This window comes from Vulpes lagopus, chromosome 5, assembly GCF_018345385.1.
Source record: "Vulpes lagopus strain Blue_001 chromosome 5, ASM1834538v1, whole genome shotgun sequence".
Classification (NCBI taxonomy): domain Eukaryota; kingdom Metazoa; phylum Chordata; class Mammalia; order Carnivora; family Canidae; genus Vulpes; species Vulpes lagopus.
The window spans coordinates 87,201,756-87,227,532 of NC_054828.1; the positions used below are offsets into that span (position 1 = coordinate 87,201,756).

A 25,777-nucleotide genomic window follows, 5' to 3' on the forward strand; every position below is an offset into this window, starting at 1 on the left:
CCTAGGTCTGCCTTCAGCACCTAAATGTTAAAATGAACTAGGTTCAATTTTTAGTCATAATGACATTCAAACTATCAGAAACGGAAAGAATGTATAAAATATTAAATAAGCCTACTCCTGGGATTTAATTAATGTTAAGCATAAAATCATTTACATGTTAGTTTTCTAAGTGCCAGTGTCTTGAAACAATATAAATTGTTTTTCATGAAAAATTGTGATGTATACTCAGCTGAATCTTAAAGCCTATATTCAAGGAACACAGAAAAAGCAGGTTTTAATTTAAATTCATACTATATAGCAATATGAAATTGTTTAAAAAGACAAGGTTTATTTATGTAAGCGTGGGTTTGAAAATATGAAATGGTGATATTTGAAAGTAATAACTTCTCTGAAAATACTTTTTCAAAAGTGGACAAATTGATTCATTCTCTAAGGAATTATGACAGTAAGCATAAAAGTATAGTTGCTGTTTTGCATGAAACAATACTAAGGATAGTAACCTATTCCATCCATTTTTCACTACGAATATGTACAGCACTTAATATCAAAAGCTGAGTTATCCTGACACTTTGATAAATGGATGCATTGGTGGATTAGTGAAATAAGATTTTGTCTTAGAGGAAATATTGGCTTTTCATTAGGTCAACTGAGAATTTATAGCATACAAAAGAATTAGGAATTTATGATTTCTTTAAAGAGATTTAAATACTCTTTCGAAAGATACACAAGTTATCTTTTCGTAGCAAAAAATTATTTACAATTTCTATGACTAATTGAGGACCATGCACAACTTATTTGTCCTAAACTTGTATATGGAAAGAATGACAAGACAACAGCAAATTATGCTGGCCAATTCAAAGTGTTCTGCTTGTCTTCTTATCGGTAAAATACATCTTCGAAAAAAACCAACATTTCTAAGGACCATTTACTTTGTAAATGTCCCTCTGACAGGGCAAGATTAAAAGCATTCTCTTGGCATTTCAAAAACTTACTCAAATCAGGTTGATACATCCTGCCTAAAACCGATCACAATAACTGAAGGATTGGGGAAGATGAAATTAATTGCCTTGTTCGTTCTTCATAAGGAATAGAATGTGTTGGGGACACATCATATTGAAATTCACATGAAACTGACACACAGAAATGTCTTGATATGTACATCACTCTGATTAGTGTTATGAAGAGGTCTGAACAAAGATATCAAATGAAGCATCCTGCGGCACTGCCGAAGAAATGACTTGCCTCTTTGAGGGTCTGCTCATAATCACCAACTAGTTTCTTTAATACTGGGGCTATAAAGTATGAATTTCATCTCCATAGGACTAGAAGGATCATTTTGCTACCTTGTTTCATAAACGGCTGTTGCCACTTAATTTAGACTAAATCTACCCTAAAAGACACCAAAGAAGAGGTCTCAAATGATTATACCATGTTCTTTTTTCCAATCAGATGTGGGGCCAGAAAAATGTCCTGATAAGTAAAATGAAGGAATTAATTTGGAAGATATTTAAGGTCCACTTTGCTTTATTCTGTATTCACAGAAAACAAAACAGTCTTTTCTATTGGGAAGAGTTATGGTGATAATGTAACTGAGACTGTCAAATTAATTAGATGAATTTGGGATGTGAGGTGTCCCTGAAAAGAAGTGGTTCACTTGCAAGTGAAAACATTAATGTTTGTTAAAGTGCTGTGTCCAGTGTCTTTTCAGGCCTGGCTCCTCCTATGGTAGTCCATAACACAGGAGGGCCTGTTAGAAACGCAAACTCTCAGGTCTCACCTCAGACCTACTTAATCTGAATCAGCATTTTAACAAGGCCTCTGGATGATTCATATGCATATTAAAGTTTGTGATCCACTGCTTTATAACAGATCAGTTGTTTCAGAGGTATCATCTACCAGAATGGCAATGGTGCAAGCTCTAAATTTCCACCATGGCCAGATCAAAAATGCACTAACAGAAAAAATAATATTTTTAGAACTCAGACAAGTGGTCTTCCAGGCTAGTGGCAGCAGCATGACCTGGTAACTTGTTAGAAAATCTAAATCATGACCTCAGACCTACTGAATCAAACCTCTGGGTTCAGGCCCAGGCACCTATGTTCGAACAGACCTACAGGTGATTCTGATACTGAATGGAGTTGTAGGGTGGGAAATGAAAAGTCACCAGATTTAGATAACCAGAGTGAAAGGCAATTGACTGGAATTAGAAAATGAAAGTCCCCGAAAAGGACTTACAGGAAAAATGGACATACTTCCATAAAAGGTGCTGTGTTTTAAAGGATTAGTAATATATGTGGAATGAATCATGCTTGTTATTTTTTCTCCAACTCCAAAAACCATCCTTCACAATTCTTATAAGACACCACCTCCTTCAGGGAACCTATTCCCTTCAAAAAAGTAACTTTTCGCTGTTCTAAACTCCCATCTCCATTATCTGTATTGACCATGGGTGGTTGTCACTTTCCAGTAATTGTCACCAGGAGACCTCTAGGGAACTACTTTCTGTATAAAGTTTCCAGAAGGCAGAGATTCTGTCTTTTACCAGTGTAGCCCCCAGGCATTTAGTACTATCTGGGATACAGTTGAGGCCTAATGTGTATTCTATTTGTTTGTGTGTTCTTCTGTTTGGGGATGAAAAGGCCTATTTATTTTCCTGTTTTAAAGGTAATTTTTTTTAAAAGATGAGCAACTACTTGTAAAATGTGTTGAGATCCTCTGATTAAAAGTAAGCGAAGAACATCTCATTTTATACATTAAGCATTTAAAACAAAATCTACCAACAAAGTCATAGAAGGTCTTTACCCCCCAGTAGTACAATTGAAACATTTGACATAACATAAAATATGTCTCCATTTTCATGCATTTAAATTTCTAATTGTTTCTCGGTTCCCTTGGAGAGCTTTTCTAGGTCAAGGAAGTACTCACACTGTGCTACACATTCCAAGAGTCCAAGTTAGTCTCATTTCTTATCCTCAAAAATAGAATGCTAGCAAAAGCTCCTCGTTTATACAATTGTTAGAAGAGATCAAAAGAAAAATTTGACTCTGTCAAATGTAAGCTCTTGCAGCTTTTAAATTTCTGGTTAACAATATTATTCTTGGCTCCTCACTATCTTCCTTTTTTTCAGGTTAGCTTCTAACCAGGTTTAATCCTGAAAAACAAAACAAAGCCACCACCACCACCAACAACAACAACAAAAAGTGACAAAGGATTGTTGAAAACACAGTGATGTGACTGACCACAGATCCCTAACCCCCATCTCACCTTGGTTTGACTCAAGAAATGAGTAAAAGACAAAAATGATGCTGTGTGCATGTGTGTGTGGTGTGTGTGTCTGTGCACAGGTGCTCAGGGCTTGGAACTGCTGTATCAGCTATTTGGAAACAGTATAAAGTACTATCCATTTGCCATGACAGTAGAGGATCTGTGTGGGATTTAATGTAGCAGGAACCAGATAGAGGAAAGGAAACAATGGCTGACTCAGAACTACACAATCTGATTTAGACAAGATTCAGGCAAAATCCCACTGAAGTGATCTTATTTGTAGGAATGATGAATGTAGGTGAGGTGGGGCCACAGCAATGGTTCCATTGACCTCTGTGCTTTCACAGGATTAAGTAAATAATGGAAGATCTGAGGTCCAGCACTGTTAGTTCTAATGGCTAGAAGGAATTCCCTGAAGCATCAAGAAGTTTCTGTACTGTCCCTAAAATCATTGCCAGATAACTGAAAAACAGTTCCGCTTAAAGCTGGCCTTCAGTGCACTTTGTGACCTGGGCTCAGAGGTGAAGCCCAACACAGCACAGAGAGGATTTTTCTCTTGACAGAGCCCAGAGACTGATGTCTACCTTTACCTCTAACACTGTAGAATCCTGTATTCTGAATCTCTTTTCATTAGCAGTCCCTTTGACCTAATATCCTAAAGGATTCCTACACTCTCCATTTGAGCAGTGAGGGAGCTAAGAAAAACCCACCCAGGTGATTTTGAGGGAAGTTACAGGCCAGGACTTTCTTCATCTCCTCAAAGAAAGAGAAGGAATGAGATAAACATCAATACTTAGGGGACAGATGTGAGACAAATGCAAAATGTTTTAGGAAATGATTTAAGAATGGGAAAGAAGGGGGACCCCGGCGGCTCAATCGATTGAACGTTTTCCTTCAGCTCAAGTCACGATCTCAGGGTCCTGGGATTGAGCCCTGCATCAGGATCTCTGCTCAACAGGGAGTCTGCTTCTCCCTCTCACTCTGCCTTTGCAGTATCCTCTTCTCTCTCAAACAAACAAACAAACAAACAAAATCTTTTAAAAAAAGAATGAGAAAGAGGTAGTTGTGGGCATAGATAATAGGAAGTTGCAATGTCTAAATCGATGTTGAAGGTAAATACTAAAATAATGGGAGAGAGTTATCAAAAGAGACAGATAAGTAAAAGAAATAATAAACTAGCTATAAAACTAAACAAGACAGGCTTTGTCTTCCTCTCAGTTGGACTAAACTTTAGACAAGTTTCTTTTTGACCATAGCCTCTGACTTCCCTTCATGAAGAACATTTACTTTAGAAAGCTTGGAATTGTAAATCCTTCTCTGACCTGTGAGTTGGAAGTCTTCTCCCAGCCTTTGGATAGTCTACAATCCAGGAATGCCTTTCTCGAAGACCTGCGGGCCATCTCTTTCAAAGGTCATCATCAAAACAGAGCCCTATCTGTCAGCCTCTGTGGGATGGCAGGAGTCTAACTTCAGTGAGTAGGAAATTAGCAAACACATATGGCCTAGTCATATTGACTCGCTCCCCCCAACCAGGCCTCCTCCAGGTCACTCTCCACTAGCTAACCTGAGGTTCTAAAAACTGCCCAGCCCTTCAGTTCCATCTCTCTCTCTTACTGCAACAGCCTCAGAGGAAGTCTTTCTTGCTTATTTAACCAGTTCGGTTTCTTTGACAAAATCCATATCATTGCAATAAAAGCTGGAATTACTATAAAATATATGTGGGCTAGCTAAAATGATAAATTTCTCATCATCATTTCATATAGGTATGTAACCACATACTGGAAGATAATTTGAAAGAAAAAATGTGAATTCCAGACAAAATAATCAAAGCAAAGAAACAACTAAATATAAAAAAAATAAAACTTTAAATTAAATTAAATTTAAATTCCCAGAGATGTGATCCTTACACAGAAGAACATATCAAAGTAATCTATAAAACTAAAACTATTTTAAGGGGGAAAAAACCCCTAAAAAATGTGCATATCTCTGATATACATATATATTCTGATCTATATACTCTATATGGTCAAATGACAAACTTAGATCAGAAATTATATATATTTCTATATACTATAGATCTATATATAGATAAATATACTCTAAAGTATGTGTGTATGTCTATATGCGCACTTAGGTGCCAGAAGTTACATGTACAAGAATGGCCTAAGAGGCACTATTTACAAAATGGCCAGTTAATTACTATTGGGAACAATTCAAATACCAGCAGCATAGAAATAATAAATACATTGCATTATTTTCATTTGGATGAAAATGTAGAACCTTTTTTTTTTTAATTTAAAAAGAATGGAAGTAAGTGAAGCAAACAGTTGCTTCAAGAAACTAAAACAAGACAATGAAATAAAGCTGCAGGGTGAAGGATGCCTCAAAAAGGGATTTAACAAATTATTGAATAAAATAAAAGGAGAAAAAAGTCATATTATAAAATAAATAATTTAAACTTTTCTCTCAAAATAGCTGTGAAATATGACAAAGAGGCTTGCTTTCCTTCTGTTACCTCATGTATTTTATTTTATTTTTTTCCTCCAGAGACCACATACTGTTTAACAAATATTTAATTGCACCTGCCACTAAGTCAGACTCTGGAAGATAAATATACAGTTGATTAAATGGACAGGGTCCCTGTCTTAGGTAGCTCATGGTCTGTGAGAGAAAATAAAACAATATTATGCTAGGGAGTCATAGAGGTGTGGAAGGAAGGCAGGAAACTCCTTAATCTAGCTCTGTGATGTTACATGCCTACAGGATAAGGTTCAGTTGGGAAGATGACATTTATGGCAGAGCAGAAACAGTTATGAGGCAAGAGAACACAATAGCATTTTTAAAAGAAATCCACGGTGACAGAATGTGTGTGTGTGTGTGTGTGTGTGTGTACTTTAACTGCAATGTTCAATTATGAGCACTTGAGAATGAGATAGGAAGATGTGTATGAGCTTGCACTATGAAGGACTCATAACAAAAGTGCTTGGTAATATCTAAATTATTCATTAGGAAAAATGCAGAGTTGGAGGGCTAACAAAATGCACTTTTTAAAAAGATTTTATTTATTTATTCATGAGAGGCACAAAGAAAGAAGGAGAGAGACACAGAGACACAGGCAGAGGAAGAAGCAGGCTCCATGCAGGGAACCTGACGTGGGACTTGATCCCCGGTCTCCAGGATCATGCCCTGGGCTGAAGGCAGCACTAAACCACTGGGCCACCCAGGCTGCCCTAACAAAATGAATTTTAAAAAGAGTTGCTGCTTGTATTTCTTTTATTTTATTGCCAAAGTAAAAAAAAATGTAAATAATTACTTTTGAAATTAATTCCCAAATAAACTTTTATGTTTAAGTTAAAATATCCCCAAAATTTGTGATGCATTTGCATTTATCTGACTTAATGTTCAATCCTGGTGATAGATGTATTGTCAAAAAGAAAAAATGCATTGATACCACAAGATAAATATTTTTTGAAAAGAATCCCAATTTCTTCAGTTAAATTCATTATTTGGATATAAAACATACTGCATTAATTCATGCATTATAGTCCTATGCAGATTTTGAAAATTATTATGGAGAATATTTTTAATGTCATTTAAAAAATTCCATTTATATGGTCGAATGAGAAATGTAGATCAGAAATTATTGCACTTCCATTAAAATAAATCTAACATATACATATGCATAGATATATGAGTGCTGTGTTTTTCACTGGGTGATTAAATTAAGCTGATTTTTGTGTTCTTTTATAATCACATACTATGAATAAATGCCATATTTTCAAAATTAGGTATTCTGTGTAATTTCATTCATTCAAGTTGTATGCATTATTGGGCATCACTAATTTTGAAATGATGAATATAATGTTCTCTTTATTTCATGTATGAATAGCTTCCTATGATCTTATTAATATCGTTATTCCACATCTGACCAGTCTTTAAAAGTACCAGTAGCTGTGATGGATAGTAATTTTGTCAAGACTGGATTTTTTTTCTATGTGATTTTTTTATGTACTTATTCTTACAAAAATAACGTACTAAGACAGTTAAGTAAATACGCCTTAAAGACAACTGCTCAGCCCAGCATGTAGTGAAATGCTTTAATTGTGAAATCAATTATTTTGCACAAAACTAATTCAATTAAAATAGAGATTCACAACTGAGTGGCAGATTGCACTCTAGGATGCACTGCAGCAGTTTGGGACTTTTCATTTTATTCTATACTATCCTGATTCCCTATAGGCAACGTTGCCTAGTTGTTATTCCTATAATATGGTTTTATCAACATTCAATTTATTCTGCAGTAGGAAATAAACTATTTAGATGTCAGTCCTCCAAAGATATCCTGCTACATGCATTCTCAAAGAAGGAAGTATAAACAACTAATTGAAAATTCTGATCTTGTATTTACATTGGCATCTGCATTTTGAATAGTCTGCATAAAATTTAAAATGAGAACTTCTTTAATTATTGATTTGCCATATTTGTAATGAGAGAAATCTTTTCTCAAATATGAGGCTACAATTTTCTGTTTGAAGTGAAGCATGTAGAACAAGTAGTCTGATAAAATTAATAATTAGAAGGCTAAAGCAAAATAGAACATCAATTTATAATGATATACTTTATAATATCAACAGTATATTTATTAAGTGGCTCAGGAGCACTTCCAATAAAGGCATATTTCCTAAGACTGAATTTTGGTTAGGAAGCCAATAGTTCATATTATATTTTAGAGGCAGATCATCACTAATCACCTTTTGTATGAATCCAGGAATGATCTTTTTCTATTTAATTTTGAATTTGTTTCTAGTGTTTATATTTTCTACCAATAACTTAATTTGAACATATATTAGTGACAGCCTTCTTCATAAAAGATCATAAGTAGATAAAATGGTCATGTGGTATAGGTCGAAATATTAAAGTAAAAAAATATTATTTTACCTTTCTCGTATCTATATAACTGAAATGTTGCAAATACCTGGTGGAAATAAAATTGATTTTGATGTACAAGAAGCTTAACCAATCCATATTTAAACAGAGAGCATGGCTTGAATCCATCATGCTGTTGAATTAATTTATAATGATGGGTATTAAAAAACAAAGACCAGCCAGATAGAATCTATAGAGTTGACTGAGGAAGAAAAAGCCTTGCCGGTTGGTCAACTAGAAATAAAACGAACCCTGAGTAGAAATGTTTGCAGTAAAAGTTAATCAGTGATAGTGCACTTGACTGATTTCTGAACAATATGCACTTTAGATGAATGATACCTAGCTGCTCCTATCTTTTTAATAGTTTGTGAGGTCGGAGAACATAAGCTATATGAGTACATTGGCAGGCTCTATCTTCAACCCTCACCTCAAATTCAACTTTGGGAAAGCTGCCATAATTGATTGGAAAAGAAGTACAAATTCTTTCCTATTCATAAAGCAATAAAGAAAGTTTCTAGCCTCTCTTCCCAAATGAACCATGAACCATTAAAAATAAGCCCCACTTAAAAAATCTTTTCCAACTGATCGATTTTTCTTAGATTATGAGTTTGAAAATGGCAGAGATCATACTGAACGAGAATATTGATAATATATTAAAAAAAGACAAGAAAATAGGAACGATAAAAATATAAATAGATTGTCTGGTTCGCCCACATTTCTAAGTCTCGTTTAGCAGTATTTGTATAATATTTTCAATTCTGTCATGGATTTCATTGTCATAATATTCTAAAAAGTAATTATTAAGGTTTATGAAAACTTTGAATATTTGTCATGCAGCTCTTTTAATCCTCAAGGGAGTTGTCTGATTCAATTTTCCTCTGCCTTTCTCCACTTTAACCTTCAGAGGAGCTAAGTAACAAGAGAGCTAAATGCAGAGAGGTAATTTGGGTTTAAAAATATCTGAGGGAGGTGCCGATGTATTCAGACAGTTTCTCCTCCTTCTTCGATTCCTGCTAAGTGGCCCCTCTTTCAATTTCTTTATCTTGTGTCAACAGGCTCTAAGATTTTTTTGCAAAGGAACACATCAGTTTGTTGGTTGACAAACTAAACATAGTTTACTTAAAAAACGCAGAAGAAACAAGATTTTCATATTGCTTCCCTTGCTGTTTCCTTTCTTCATGCTGATAGCATCAAAGCCAAAGCCATCCCAGTCAGCAAGTTCCTGACATCCTGATTGGCTGAACCCAGTGAAAACTTGCTGGGGAGAAATTTTAATTGTCACTGTTCTTCTGCTTCGTCCATAACCAGGTAACTGGGGTGGGGGTGGGGGGGGAACCCAAAGGTATCTAAGAAAAGTACAAAGGAGCACTCTGGGGAAAATCCCCGCCTTCTAAGACACAACTGGAGAAAGGCGGTATGAGGCAAAGGACACAGGAGGGTGGAATCCATGCTCTAGAAGAAGCAAGTTATCTGTCAGACAGCAAAAGGTATCTAACGGGAAAGAAATGATGTGGAAAAGAAAAAAATGGTTTGGGAGAACTTGCTTGGCTGGTGAAAGATGACTCTAGAGAGAAAGAGTCCACGATTGGTATAAGGAGATTCGAATCTGCACTGAAAATAAATAGCTTGCTATTATCAGCAACTTTCTGTCCGTAGGGATTTCTTCTATTCTCTTCTTCTGCTTGCTCTGCATAGTCGCTCACATTATGTCCCATCATTTATACATTTCCCGAATTTGAGACTAACAGGTAGGAAGCTCATGGTCTACTAAGGTCAATACAAAACATTTAATGGTTCGATGTTGAATGAAGATGGGGAGTGGTGGTGGGTAAAACAGGAAAACGGCATCTCCTATGTAGTTAATAGTGAGATTTAGCACTTTGGTTAAATTGAATGAATATTGTCTATTTTGTGAGGATTAAGAGTTATAGGGAAAACTCTGTGCTCTGGCAAACTGAAAAGTATACTTTCTAGAGTATATTTTTCCAGATGATCTGATTCTGATCCATGGGAGTTACTTTACAGCTGTAAAATATCTTTTTTTTTTTAAGATTTTATTTATTTATTCATGAAAGGCACACAGAGAGAGGCAGAGACATAGGCAGAGGGAGAAGCAGGCTCCCTGCAGGGCCCCCAATGTGGGACTCGATCCCAGGACCCCAGGATCATGCCCTGAGTCAAAGGCAGATACTCAACCACTGAGCCATCCATGAAAAATATTTCGTATCTATAGACAGCAGTACATTCTGTCAGATGGAGGTCCAGCTGACCTCTCTTCCTGGCCTTGTGGAAAAAGTTTTTATCTGCAGCTTCATTTCAGCATTTCTTTATATAAATTTGTGCTTCCTCTACTCTTTCTTTGAGTTACAACATCTATCTGGTGCCTTCCGTATAAGTTAAGTAAAATCTTTAGTATGTTCATTTACGTATGTATGGGATTCATGATTTTACCATTAAAAATATTCTTTAACAAAGTTCATAAGTGTAAAACAATTAGAACCCAGTATAAGGTGAGATGAATAAAAGTTGTAGGTGCTATTTTTGTTATGAGCCAGCATTTATGCTTCTGCATGCTGGGACACAGTCATGATTGAAATTGAAGGAGGTCAGAGTGTAGAGGGAGAATCAAGTAAATAAATAGTTCCAGTATAGTGTGTTAAGAAATGTAATTCAGGGAAGTACAAGGTCCTATAGTAATGTGGATAGAACAGCAATTGACTCTACCTCAAGGTCAAAAGAAAAATGGGGTGTTGTGGGGGGCAACATTTAAGAGTTAGATTAGAAAAAGAAGTTAGCCAATCACATTATTGTCCCTAGCTATTGCTAATGAATAACTATAATCAGACATTGTAATATTAAACACAGAACCAGGACAAAGGCAATGAGTGAATAAGCTCTCTTTTACTCAATCAGAACCAAAATGAGTTTGAACACAGAGTCACATTTACTAATACTAGAAAATCAGCAAAGATACAAAGTGTAATGTTCTCTATTTAACCTGTGTAGACTTAGCAAGGGCTGAGATTAATGATAGTCCAGGAAAAATAAAAGATATAATTTCAAAGTAAGTGAAAGAAAGCTTATAAAGCAAAAAATTTAATACTGAACTTTTTTTAAAGGTAATCACATAAGAGGGGAATCACATAAGAAAGAAAAATAATAATACAAACTTGAAGCACTGTGTTTCTGTTCAATGTCTTTTTAGACCTATTCTCTCATTGTAACCTGAGGAAAAAGTTCCTGTGAATTCAGTGAGGAAGGGAATTCTAACATTGTTTTATAGTTAAGAACTTTTAAAAATAGAGAGGTTTTTATATTAAGATCTGTGATAGTAATGATAAATGCTTTTATGTCTATGGAGTTTATAGTTTCAAAAAATAACTTCTTTATGCAGTATTTCCTTTAATTCTCTAACCACTAGTGAAAAGGAGGTTTTATTTTTCACATTTTACTGTGAGTTTTAGGGAAATAAATTTTCTTGTGGCGAGTTAAACAGCTACTATGTAGCCCCCTGCTTTTCTGGTCTTGCATTCTGTGCTTTTTCTTTAATTACTTTTTTTTTAAATTTTTATTTATTTATGATAGTCACAGAGAGAGAGAGAGAGAGGCAGAGACACAGGCAGAGGGAGAAGCAGGCTCCATGCACCGGGAGCCCGACGTGGGATTCGATCCCGGGTCTCCAGGATCATGCCCTGGGCCAAAGGCAGGCGCCAAACCGCTGCGCCACCCAGGGATCCCCTGTGCTTTTTCTACTACAAGTTGTTTCTCAACAAAAATGGAACTTTATGCGTGGGACTAGGGTTGGACATACTAGGGTCACAGAGTTTGAAGTTGAGGTGCTATTAGGGCTGGGGATAGAGTTTGAGATTAGAATCAGGTGCTGGAGCTTTGTCTTTCATCCCCAGTTTCTTAAAATGCCAGAAGGATGTCAGGGGGTGGAGAAGGCAGGTGGCAGAGGAGCCAAATAGGCCATCCTTCCTTCCTGTCTTACCCTCATACCATGATACATGGAAGGAGTAAGAAAGAATTACATGCTATCATAGTTTATACCAGCACCATCATATTTAGTGCCATCTGAAAGAAATGCATTTTGCTTTCTAAAAAAAAAGAAAAAAAAAACAACACAGGATTTTTATTTAGTTTACAGAAAACATGTACAGATCAAGGAAATTTCTAACAACCCCTAGATCACCATAATCGTTTCAATAATATTAAATGAAGAAAACTGTGTAGTATAAGCATAGATCTTTCTTGTTGCTTTTTTTTTTTTAAGATTTTATTTATATATTCATGAGAGACACACAGAGAGAGAGGCAGAGACACAGGCAGAGGGATAAGCAGGCTCCATGCAGGGAGCCCGATGCGGGACTCGATCCTGGGACTCCAGGATCACACCTGGGTTGAAGGCAGGTGCTAAACAGCCGGGCCACCCAGGGATCCCCAGATCTTTATTGTTTATTTTCATAGCATAGCACCTAAAATTCCTATTTGTTCTTGAATTCGGTTTGGGTTGTTAAATGCGGCATGCCCAGGGAATTGAGTAATTTATCAGTAACTTGCAAAACAACTACCTGAGGGGTTTCAGACTGTGCCTTTTAGAAGTTGCCCAGCCAAACAAATGCACCCATGTTCCACCGCATCCCCTTCCTCAAGGGGAGGACCTGAGGTTGGGCCGCAATTGTCCTTAGGGGGTGCACACTCTTTATTCACACCAAGGCACTGTATGTGCTAGCACGGGCAGTGAGGAAAGGCAATACAAAGAGCAAGGAGAACACAAAGAAAGTGGTCAAGCCGGTGAGGTTCCTTTTCTGTTTTCTATACCCCTTCTATTGGCTCAGCAGCCTCTTGTCCTCACCACTCACTTCCTTTCCAGTGCCCTCTCCAGCTTCCAAGAACACTCATCTTCAAGGGGTAACTCAAAGAGCATGAGTCATATAATGGGCCGTCTTTGGAAGGGGTCTTCTACCTTATAAAATAGAATATGGAAAAAAAAGAGTTTCCTGGTTGGCAGTTAACAGGGACTCCTGCTTCAGAGTAAGCCCAAACTGTCTTCTTTTTATCTCTAGCTTTCTATCTATCTCACTTAACAGATGATCGGGGTCTACTTTGCTGCCACCAGGACCAAGGGCTGCTTCCTTGGATGAGTAGCCTGAGGTGTGTAACCTATGACGGCTCTGCTGGGAAGAGTTGAGTAAAGCTCTCTTTTGTTTGTTCATTCTCATAGACTGCCTTCAGCTTATCATCCTGCATGTGATCTGTCCTTGCATCAGAGGCTCTGGTTTACTCCTCGAAGTACTAAGGCAGATATTCCAGACTTAATGAAGGAGACATCACAAGATCGAACCTAGTTCACTAGACTTCTGTGGTCAGGAGTTAAAGTCCAAAATAATAGTGACTTTGTTTTCTCCAGATACAGACTCAGAAGTGGGATTGCTGGATCATATAGATGTTCTATTTTTAAATTTTTGAGGCATCTGCATACCATTTTCCATAGTATTTGTACCAATTTACATCTCTCAACAACCGTGATAAGAGTTCTCTTTTCTCCATAACCTCCAAGCACTTTTTAAAAAGATTTTATAATAAATATTTAAAATATAAAATATAAATATAAAATATTTAATTTTTAAAAAGATTTTATTTATTTATTTATTCATGAGAGTCACAGAGAGAGAGAGAGAGAGAGAGAGGCAGAGACACAGGCAGAGGGAGAAGCAGGCTCCATGCAGGGAGCCCAATGTGGAACTTGATCCTGGGACTCCAGGATCATGCCCTGGGCCAAAGGCAGGCACCAAACTGCGGAGCCACCCAGGAATCCCCTTGTTTTGTTTTTTTGATGATAGCCATTTTAACAGATGTGAGTGATATCTCAATGTGGTTTTAGTTTGCATTTCCCTAGTATCAGTGATGTTGAACACCTCTTCATGTACTTTAGCCCATTTTTAAATTGGATTATTTGTTGTTTCATTATTGAGTTGTATACATTCTTTAGATGTTTTGGGTATTAAACCCTTATCATACATGTATTTGCAAATATTTTCTCCCATTCTATAGTTTGCCCTTTCACTTTGTTGATCATTTGTTTTCTGTGTGGAAGCTTTTCAGTTTGATGTAGTCCAACTTGTATATTTTTTTATTTTGTTGCTTGTACTTTAGGTGTCATATTCAAAAAGTCATCACTATTCTAAAGAGATAACCTGCACGCCCATATTCATTGCAGCATTATTTACAATAGTCAAGCCATGAAAACAATCTCACTGTCCACTGATGGATGAATGGATAAAGAAAATATGGTATATATATGATACACACACACACACACACACACACACACACACATATACTCTCTTACAATGGAATACTTACTATTCAGCCATTTAAAAGAAATAAATCCTGTCATTCATGACAACAGGATGGACATTATGCTAGCTGAAATAGGTCAGGCAGAGAAACACAAATACTGTATGATCTCACTTACATAGGGAAGCTAAAGATAAACTTATAAAAACAGAGATCAGATTGGTGATTACTGGAGGCAGGCATTGGGTATGGGAGGGATCCGGTGAAGATAGTCAGATGGTACAACTTCCAGTTACAGGATAGAAATATCCTGGGGCTAGAAGGTACAGCATGGTGACTACGGTTAACAGTACTATATTGTATATTGGACAGTTGCTAAGAAAATAGATCTTAAAAGGTCATGTCACAAGGAAAAAATTGTAACTATGTGAGGTGATAGTTGTTAACTAAACTTAAACTTATTGTGGTTACCATTTCACAATGTATGCATGCACCTAAACATATACAATGTGGTATGCTGATTATATCTTAAGAGGAGTGGGAAAAAATAAAATCCAAGCTAAATATAAGGCAGTCATTAGCCCTGCTTTGGCAGTCATCATGGCGGTGTTTGCATTCCTCCTCTGCAGGGAGATGATGATGATGAAAGACCTTCTATGAGGCATATTTTTTTACTCTGAACAAAGAGTAAAAATATGTTTATATTAGGAGTTATCTCTTCATTAGAACAGATCCTGATTAAGAGATACTTCTCTGGACTCCCACTGTCTGGGCTCAAAGCTTAGTTTTACACCGTGCTAGCTGTATAATCTTGAAAGTCAGCTGCCATTTATTTCACTTGTTTTTTTAAAATATTTTATTTATTTATTCATGAGACACACACACACACACAGAGAGAGAGAGAAAGAGAGAGAGAGAGAGAGAGATAGGCAGAGGGAGAAGTAGGCTCCATGCAGGGAGCCCAATGCGGGACTTGATCCTAGGATTCTGGGATCACAGCCCTAGTGGAAGTCAGACAACTCAACAACTGAGCCACCCAGGTGTCTCCATTTCTTCCACTTTAAAATGAGGGAAATGAACAATATTTCATAGATACTATGGAGTTTAAATAAGAAAATACATGGAAGTCCTAACATGGTGCCTGACAAACAGTAACACCCAATAAGCATTAGCTATTAATAAAATCATCATCATTATGACTTCTCACAAACAGAATTAGACCTTCTGAATTTGGGGAACAATATGTTTAACTGTTGATTAATTGAATAGACTCTCCCTCCCCAGAGAAATCTAATAGGCAAGATGTCAGTATCATCTTATTGATAAAATATACTCTGATACAATTGTATATAATTCTACTGTTTCTGCCACAGATGCAGTCTAATGTTTGACTTAATATGCTTCACTACTTGGAAATCTGTTTTCAGCAATCACACTGTCTGATTGGACCCTAAGAGGGTTGTATTAATCAATAAATACTGAGCTGCTACAATGGCAGGTTATGTTTCTGTATTTTACTCTAAATATGGAATAACACACTCCACAAGTCTTTTCTCAGCTGCTTGATAAGCCAGTTTGATGTTACAATGACAAAGAGATAATTTACTGAGGACATAACCTATTGGCTATTACTCTGATGGCCTCAGGATCCCAAATCGATATTCTCTTGCATCCTCCAAATTCCCTGATGTGATGCAGGGCTACTTCTTCTCAAGTCAAAATTGGAATTAGAGAATGATAGAAACACAGTCTGTGAGAGCTGCAAGTGATCTAGGGAATATCTTGCCAAAAGCCTGACAAAACTAAGAGATGCAGAGAGGGCTTCACAGAACCCCTTGTAACCTCTATGGTGATCATTTCAGCAATTCTGGAGTCAGTGCTGGGAGGCATCATCTATTTGAAGAGACAAAGTTCCCTGCCCAAGTCTACCTATCTATGTTCATAGTAGGTTTGAAACTCAACAGAAGCCATTTGACTATAAAATCGAAAATAAGTCTCACAGCTAGTTATGACATGATTTATAAGATACCGTAGACAAAATAAGAGACATATAGACACCAAGAGAATATCATATGGACACCAAGATACCATAAGGGAGACAGAGGGCTCAGGAACTTAGGGTCTTTACGTCAGCATGAATATTCATAGAACAATAAGTCCTATCCTGCGAGATACATAGGAAAACACAATAAGACAAGAAAACAACACAGTGGATGCTTCTGGATTGTACACAAAACTTTCTTAAGCTGTGAGGACCTGCTAAAGACACAATTTCAGTGCCTATTATGTTCTCATATGGAGAAATGTCATAATGCAAATTGATGAAAGAACCAGCTATGTAGAGCTACGTATTCTACAGATACACAGCCGCAGATAGGCACTGCAGGTTTCAGAGTTATACATATTTATTTTGCCAACAATATTTGTCATAGGAAATCAAGTCAAAACATTGTAATAAGCTAGTTTCCAATATGAAATAGACTTTCAAACCCCAGAGAATTCTTGGGGAAAAGCAAAAAACAAAACCAAAGAAAAAATTCTTAACTAGCTTAGCCTATCACCCACTCATGTTTCTGTATCAGATCTGGGTCATAAATTTCATTACATTTCAGTTTTCTCCATTATATTGTTCTATTTCAGAAAGAGAGTCAGCTTTTGTTTATCTAAGCACACAAACCTGGAGGCAGACCGAACACTTAAAATACAAATGCCCATATTTAGAGAAATGGAATTTTTCTAGTCATAAAAAAGGAGCTTACAGAGTAAGAAAAGAATTTCATATATATATATGATCATATATGTATGGCTTTTGGTATCATATTCTACCTAGAGTATCACCATGTTCCAGCATTTAAAAAATATATATGAAATTGGCTCAGAAACAAATACTCATAATAATAACACCCTCTTACTGTACAAGAAGTACAGTGAAGAAGGAAGTCAGAGACACACTAAATACCCCTCAAATCAGGAGTATATAGAAATTGGGACAAATGGTTATAGATTGTTAATATTCAACTCCAGGAAACAGTTACTTGGTATATACTCTGCAAAACACTCCACTGGGATCCATGGTTGATCCAAGGGTAGAATGACATACATCCATTTTTTAAGAATTTATATTATACCATTTCAGGTAAGAGAAAGTGCCTTATGAGTAGCAATGTTGCTGTGCTAATGATTATTCCTTTGCTGAATTCTTGATGGGGACCTTCTTCAGATCTCTGGGATTTCTCTTTGTGCAACTTTCCCCTCTTTAGTACCTTTGCTTTTAAGTGCTAGTGGCTAAGGACTCTCAGCTCTGCTCCTCAACTCATGGAGTCAGCTGGGGTCTGCCTGGGTCCCCCCCACGTCCCCCTCCTGGTAACACATTCAAGGCAGTAAGCTGGAGGAAGCATAGGGTTCACATTATTTGTTTCCTGTCTTCTAGGAATCACTGCTTGGTGTCCAGTGTCTCAAAAAACATCGTCCTATATACTTTGGGTTTTTGTTTATTATATGTGGGAGGGTGAGACCTGTCTCTGTTACTCTCATCTTGATAGAAAATAAAAGTCCTCATTGAATCTTTATGACTCGAAGAAATTACCCATTCGCCGGTTAAAAGCTGAGGCCTTTGCAGTATTAAATAACTTCCTAAATTTCACACAGAATGTGGAAGTATGAGTTAGTATTCATACCCAAACTTTTAGGCAAGTGGGGTCTAGTGACTCCTGGAATGAGGTGAATGGCTTATGCCATTTACTCTAGGTTTCAGGGACATTGTTTTCCTCTTGGTGTGCTTCATATTTGCTCATGTTGCCTTCATCCTTCCCATCATCAGAGTTGTTAGATATGAACAGTATGTTTTCTGGTGGCTACCTGCTTCCTTTTTGGACTCTGGAGTTGTGGTATGTGGTAGGCAAAAGTCTTATATGATCAATCCCCAGTAAAAAGCCTAGGGATTGAGTCTCATTAGCTTTCCTCCTAGACAACATTCCATACATTTGCCCCAATTCATTGTATGAGGAATTAAGCAAGCCCTGCCTGACTTCAATGGGAGAAGACTCTTGGAAGTTTGTGCTTTGTTTCCTTGGCTTCCTCTGCCTACTCCCTTTCCTGACTTTACCTTGTATAATTTGTTATAATAAACTATAGTTGGGACTAAAACTACCTGCTGAGTCTCCCAGTGAACCTGGAAATGGTCTTGAGCATTCCTGACACAGGGTGATAATACTTTTTGTGATGATATTATGAAGGGTGAGGCATCCTATTGTGAGAGTTTTAATTGGTTCATTATTTCTGGAGAATCATTTGGAAATATGTATAAAAATTTATAATGTGTATACCCTCTGATTTAGTGCTTGCATTACTTGAAATTTTACTTAAGAAAGAAAAGAAAAAGAACAGGAGAACATACACACACATCACCTCATAATTTTTCAATATTATTCATAAATTTGAAAACCTTGAAAATATTTATGAATATAGGACTAGCTAATTAAGTTATTACATAACTCTGTTCTAATTTGCAAGGAATCCATTCTGATTGGCTGATGCTCTTTTTTATGTCTTGTTAAGATATTCAATTGTTTCTGCTGGATATATTTATACCGAACACAATATATACTATGCCATAATGCCATGAAACATTTTTAGATAAATACTTCCAAAATTGCTTATAATTTGGGAGTTAGAACAGACTTTTAAGCTGTCATCAGATAATCAAAGAAAACACAGAAAATCACATTATTAGGAGCAGTAATAGTTTCCTAAATATTTGAATGACCTGTCATTTAGGCAAACAAGTCACCTATTGTCATAGAGAAAGAGCTTAGGATGACCAGTTTTTAGCCTGGTGAAGGCTATCCTTCTCAAAAACCCCTCCAGAGAGCTAAGTAAAGTTTTAAAGAAGATAGGGAATTAAGGCCCCAATCCCTTCCTTTTGAGGTTCAATGTTCTATAGTCTCCATGGATAGAGATTATCCTGACCAAGTAAGAAAGAGCCCTAAGAAAAGACTAATCAATATGTCCACACAATTAAGCATTACCCTCCCTGTTCTCACTGATAGAGGGGAAGCTTAATGTATTTTCAAGTTGCATGATTTATATAATCCCCATTTTTTAAAAAGATTTTATTTATTTATGCATGAGAGACATGGAGAGAAAGAGAGAGAGAGAGAGAGAGAGGGGCAGAGACACAGGCAGAGGGAGAAGCAGGCTCCATGCAGGGAGCCCAGCATGGGACTGGATCTCAGGTCTCCATGATCCCACCCTGGGGTGAAGGTGGGGCTAAACCACTGAGCCACCCGGGCTGCCCTATAATCCATATCTTAAACTTATGATTTTGATAATAAATCTTTTTGCCTGTGTGATGTATCTTCTATATGTTTAAATATATATTATTAGAGTCTTTGCATAGCTTAGAACATCTTTTGTCACCTTTTTATTTTTTTAAAGAATTTATTTTTTTATTCATTCATGAGAGACACACACACACACACACAGAGAGAGAGAGAGAGAGAGAGAAACATAGGCAGAGAGAGAAGCAGGCTCCTCGCAGGGAGCCCGATGTGGGACTCAATCGCGGGACCCCAGGATCACTCCCTGGGCCAAAGGCAAGTGCTGAAGCGCTGAGCCACCCAGGCGTCTCTTTTATTACTTTTTACATAAGAAATAGCTTTTGGGGGTAAAATGCTTTTCTTATTTAAAAGCCAATAGTTTTAGGGACGTCTGGGTGGCTCAGTGGTTGAGCATCTGCCTTTGGCTCAGGGCATGATCACAGGTCCAGGGATCACTCCAGTGATGGAATCCCACATCAGCTCCCTGCAGGAAGCCTGTGTCTCCCTCTGCCTATGTCTCTACCTCTCTGTGTGTCTCTCATGAATAAATAAAATCTTTTTTTTTAAAGCCAATGGTTTTGTTCCATTATCTTTTGGTCTTACTGGTGTGGCAGAGAAATTAAGCTTATGACAATTTTGATCCATCATAATTAAATTTGTCTTTACCCAATTCCTCTCCCTCTGGATGTTTGCAGACATTTTTAAAATTATATTTGCAGCTCAAAAACTGATTCCAGGACATATACAAAGGAAGGTTATATCTATTAATTTTACATAAAGTATAATGAGCTCTTTAATATTAACATGTAGGTCTTTTCCAGTTCAGGAATGTTTCCTATTATTATATTTTGAATACCTGTCCTGTTTCTTTTTCCTGGTTCTTACTTCAGTTATATTGATAATTCATATGGATATTCCCAGTTCTCTATATCTATTATTGTTCTTATGTATTCATACTTCACAATCGCCACACTGAGTTTATTTCTAGAATGTCAATTTTTTATTGCCTCCAATGAAATTAATTGTAAGGCAATAGAAACTTGATTATCAAAAATCTCAAAATTCAAACTAGCTACTTCTGTTTTTAAAGGGTTCTTTCTTTCTGCTAGCTTCTAGAGTAAAAACAAATGAACAAAAAAAACCCCAAATAACAACAACAACAACAACAAAAAAAAAAACAAAACTTGTCTAAACCAAAAGTAACTCTTTGGCCTGTCTCTATGTACAATATCAATAGAAACTATTTAAAAATATTGGAATAAATTCAGCAAGTAACTATCACCCAAACCTATAAGAGAAAAGTGCAATGCAATTTCAGCCAAGTGCATTTAATAACACTTGTACAAAATGGAAATTCCTGAATGGGAAAACATATTTTAATATTCTCATGATCCCCGTTGATTAATAGAGTAGTCCATATATCTAGTACAACTTATGAAAAATACTAGAGGCATCTTTTGTTAGAATATGATAAATTATTACCAATATTTCTAGAAAAATATATCAATCAGTGTTGGCCATAGAATGGACCTTCAACAGTTTCAGAATGAGTATGAAAGGTTATGAAAATTTAGCAAAATATGTTCCAAAGGAGTCTTGGATTGTTGGAAAATAAATTTTATAAAAAATGCTTCCGTGTTAGTTTCCTGTGGCTACCGTAACAAGTTACCAAAAATTTGGCTAATGCAACAAAAATGTGTCCTCTCACAGTTCTGGAGGCCGGAAGTTCAATATCAGCATCAATGGGCCAAAATCAAGGTGGCCACAATGCCATGTTCTTTTGGATACTCTAAGGGAGAATGTGTTCTTTGCTTGCTTCAGCTTTGGGTGGCTGCCAGCATTTCTTGCTTTGTAGCCATGTAATTCCAATTGTCTGGGTCAACATCTTCAAATCTCTCTCTTCTCTGCCTTCTATGGCCTCTTCTCTGTTGAGTCTTCCTTGGCTTCTCTCACAGGGACACAATGTAATTGCATAGGAATCTTGAACAGGGCAGCCCGGGTGGCTCAGCGGTTTAGTGCCACCTTCAGCCCAGGGCCTGATTCTGGAGACCCGGAATCCAGTCCCACGTCAGGCTCCCTGCATGGAACCTGCTTCTCCCTCTGCCTGTGTCTCTGCCTCTCTCTCTGTGTACGTTTCTCATGAATAAATAAATAAAATCTTAAAAAAAAAAAAAAAAGGAATCTCACCCAGAAAATTCAGGATAATCTCATTTCAATACCCTTATTTATTTAATCACATATTCAAAGGCTATTTTTCCATATAGGATAACATTTACAGGTTCCAAGGACTGGGATCTGATTATCTTTGTGAGCCGTTTTCAGCTTACTATGGCAAAAATAAACAAGGCTGAGATGCTTGTCCAGGACAAGGGAGACTACTAGGAGCTGGATATAAAGTCTAGAAACAAGTTTAAGCACATTTAAGAATCTAGCATTCAATGACATTCGTATTTTGAATGAGTGGGAAAAATCATCATTCATCAACTGGCTGGGCATATGGAGACAAAGAAAAGTAGAACTACCTTAAACTATAAAGAAAAAAAACCTCACTTTCTTAAACTAGTTGCTTATGTAAAAAATAAAACCATATTAGACAACATAATTGAATATTCACTTAAATTTAGTGTTAAGAAGAATTTCCCAAAGTGACTGACAGAATTAGAAAGAAAATAGAATATGTGAGTAAAATTTAGTATCTAAATTTCTGGACGATGATAAAATATAACTCAAAGGAAAGGAATTACTTGTCAACCTGTCAACATACTTGTATTATTATGACATATAACATACTGGTATCTTTATTATGTAATGGTCTTTAGGAAAGATTAACATTTCAATAGAAACATGGGCAAAGAAACTAATAATGGATGTCATGAATTAAGAAATACAAATGGCTTATAAACATGAGATTACACAAATTCTCTAGTAGACAGAAAATGCAAATTTAAACATATAATGAGACTTCAAAAAATGATCAATGGAGAAAAATTTAGAGCATGCTAATAAAAGGCACTGTAGGTGAAGTATTCGCAAATAGGTTGGTTCCACACTTGTGGTAGTATGTAAACTACAAACCTTGCAATAAGATACCAAAGACTCTTTCTACTTAGGTCATTTAGTAGCTCTACTTCAAGGAGTTGACCCAAAGGAAATAATCAGCACTGTTTGGCTATGGAAATGCTCACAAAAGTGTTCTTTATTACAACGAACAACAAAATTTCAACTATTAAGGACAAGTTAAATGCATTGCTATAAACCTTCCTTGATTAACACTGTTCGAATATTAAACATTTTAGAGTTAAAGAATAGATTATATGGGTAAATATGTTAGCAGTATATGTGTTATAAACTTTCATATAGGTATATATATATATATTATACATAGTAAAATCTTGATCACAGTGGATTTCTTCTTTTTGTTATAATCTTCATTTTCCATTTATTTTAATTTTCATAGTTTCTTACTTATTCCTATATTTTCTTTTATGTTTACTTTTTTGAATTTTCTATGATCCTCATTCATTGCTTTTTCAGAATAAAATATTTTATGGCTACATTAATAATATAGGTACATTATTTTTGAAAAAATATGTACATTGTTTATGAATACATAAGCTCATAGAGGCAAGCATCACCTAAAATCCAATCACCCTAAAATAAACACCATCACCATATTAGGGGTAGTCCTTTCCTTTACCTCTTGATGCATACATGTACTTTATGCTATTTTTCAAATTTGCACAAAATTAGATGACATGATTTTGGCACACTTTTTCATTTTCCTGGAAAATAAAAACTGGTATTCTGAAGGCCACTTCTAAGTTCCTAAAATTGGTACAGAATAATCTGGGAATGTGCCATATGTGCGGCAGTGGTGTAGAATGTTGCACGGTCAGTGCACTTTCCTGTAACACATTTAGTCAGAAATCTTGAAAACGTCATGGATTGCTAAGAATTTTCTGTTGGGATTTTTTTTTTTTTTAGTTCAACTTAGAAAATAGATGGCAATCTTCTTATTTTAAAAGAATGTTTTCCTCCATTTCTTTCTCATTTTAGCAAAGACAGTAAAGAATTCAAATTATATAATATCTCTGTCCTCCATGCCAGCTGTGTTTTGTGTTTGTCAGATGCTTCAACTGATTTTCAAGCAGCTGGGCTTTCTCAACCATATTTTACCCCAATTATCTTTCTCATGATCTTCAAAGCTATTTCCAATGATACTCCTCCCGATTCAATACACATGTTTATAGTAAAAAAAAATTGGAAAATAGAGAGTGAAATGATGGAGAAAATCAGAGTCAGCTATAATTGTGCTAATCAGCGATTTTCACTAGTCTTTTTTCTATACACACCCGTATACAATCCTATTGTACTTACACTTTTGTACCCTTTATACCTCATAACTTTTTTATTTTATTAATTAGTCTTCTAAAGTATGAACATTGTTTGCAATTCATTGCTACTATCTCACCACCATGTGCCTCTCAGTATCCCCCAATCAACTATACCCACTCCACTGCTCAATTACTCAGGCCTAAACCCTGGATTCTTTCGTCACTCTTTTCTTTTACAACCCTCATCCTGTCATCAGCTAATTCTAGTAACTTTAAGAAAAAAGAAAAAAAAATCCATATTCTACAGACTTTCCCCTCTTCTACTGCTGACATCTTAGGTAATCATTACTACTCTCATCTTTTACAGAAACCTCCTTTCTTCTGTTCTGCTACCACTTCAATTAATTAAACATAAGGCTGACCATGTACTCCTCTGCTTAGAATTCACCCATTCCCTCCCATTATACTGAAAATAAAAACCTAAATATGTGCCTTGGCATAGAAGAACCTGGACTCCTTGCCTGTGGCTGCTTCTTTGACCTGTTCCTTCTTTCTCTCACTTGGCTCCAGCCACAATTGCTTATTTCACGATCCTTGAACATGCCAAGCTTGCTTCTGAGGGTCTTTGTTTTTTTTTTTTTTTTATTGTTGTATTGTCCTTACCTGTCTTTCATGCTTCAAAATATTTATTCCTCTGTCATTAGGCTTCCAAGCTTCTGGAAGCTGCTTTGTAACAACTACTAAGTTAGAAAAAATACATAGGCCAAGGGGCTGTAATGTGCTAATGTCAATATTTCTTTGGTAACTTTAACATGAATATTTCCCCCCAAAATGGGGAGGTGAGTGAAAAGTGTTAGGAACTCTATAGTTTAGTTTATTGGCAATAGCCAAAATTTTGGATCAAAGCCTTTTCAGAAAGAAATGCCTCTAGTGGTGAAACTTTCAAGGCTCATTGCTGGTGCATGCAGGTAAGGTAAGGTAGGAATGGAATGGTTGGAGGACTTTTGTGTGCTCTGGCTCTAAGACCTCTTCCCAGACACTGTCATGACTCCTTCTCTCACTTCATGTAGTTCTTATTCTCAAATGTCACCACCTCAGAGACTTCTGCTGTGACCAACCTATCAAAAATATCATCACCAATGACTTGCTCTTCTACATTTTCCCTTGTATTTCTTTATCGCAATTATACCCAGCTCATATTATGTTATATATGTATATCTTCATTTTACTTGTTTTGTATTTCCCGCAGTAGAATGTAAGATGAATAAAGATCAGAACATCATCAGTTTTCATTAATCCTTATATTCTGAACACCTTCAAAGTGAGTGACACACAACAGTCACTCCTTAATTTAACCAGTTTTTCTTTAACTACAGAGCTTTTATTTTTTATTAGAAACAATAATTATCATCCTTGATTATAATGTAAGAGTAAATTCTAAAAGTAAATTATATAATTTAAAAGATGTGAATATTCTGCAAAATGATTCTCAATAACAGGTTTTTTTGATTTACGCTTCCACTAATAAGGTATCAGAATATCTATTTTTGTATACTTTTATAAACACTGATTCTTACTAGTTTTTCTCTTTAGATTTTCCATTTACTTAGGAGGTAAGATGCTTCTTTTCACATT

General features: G+C 36.2%; 1 protein-coding gene across 2 annotated transcripts in view; it reads right to left on the minus strand.

Annotated features, from left to right (window-relative positions):
• The window catches only part of LRRTM4 (leucine rich repeat transmembrane neuronal 4), a 712,850-nt gene that overhangs the window by 17,896 nt on the left and 669,177 nt on the right, over positions 1 to 25,777 (minus strand). The window lies entirely within an intron of this gene.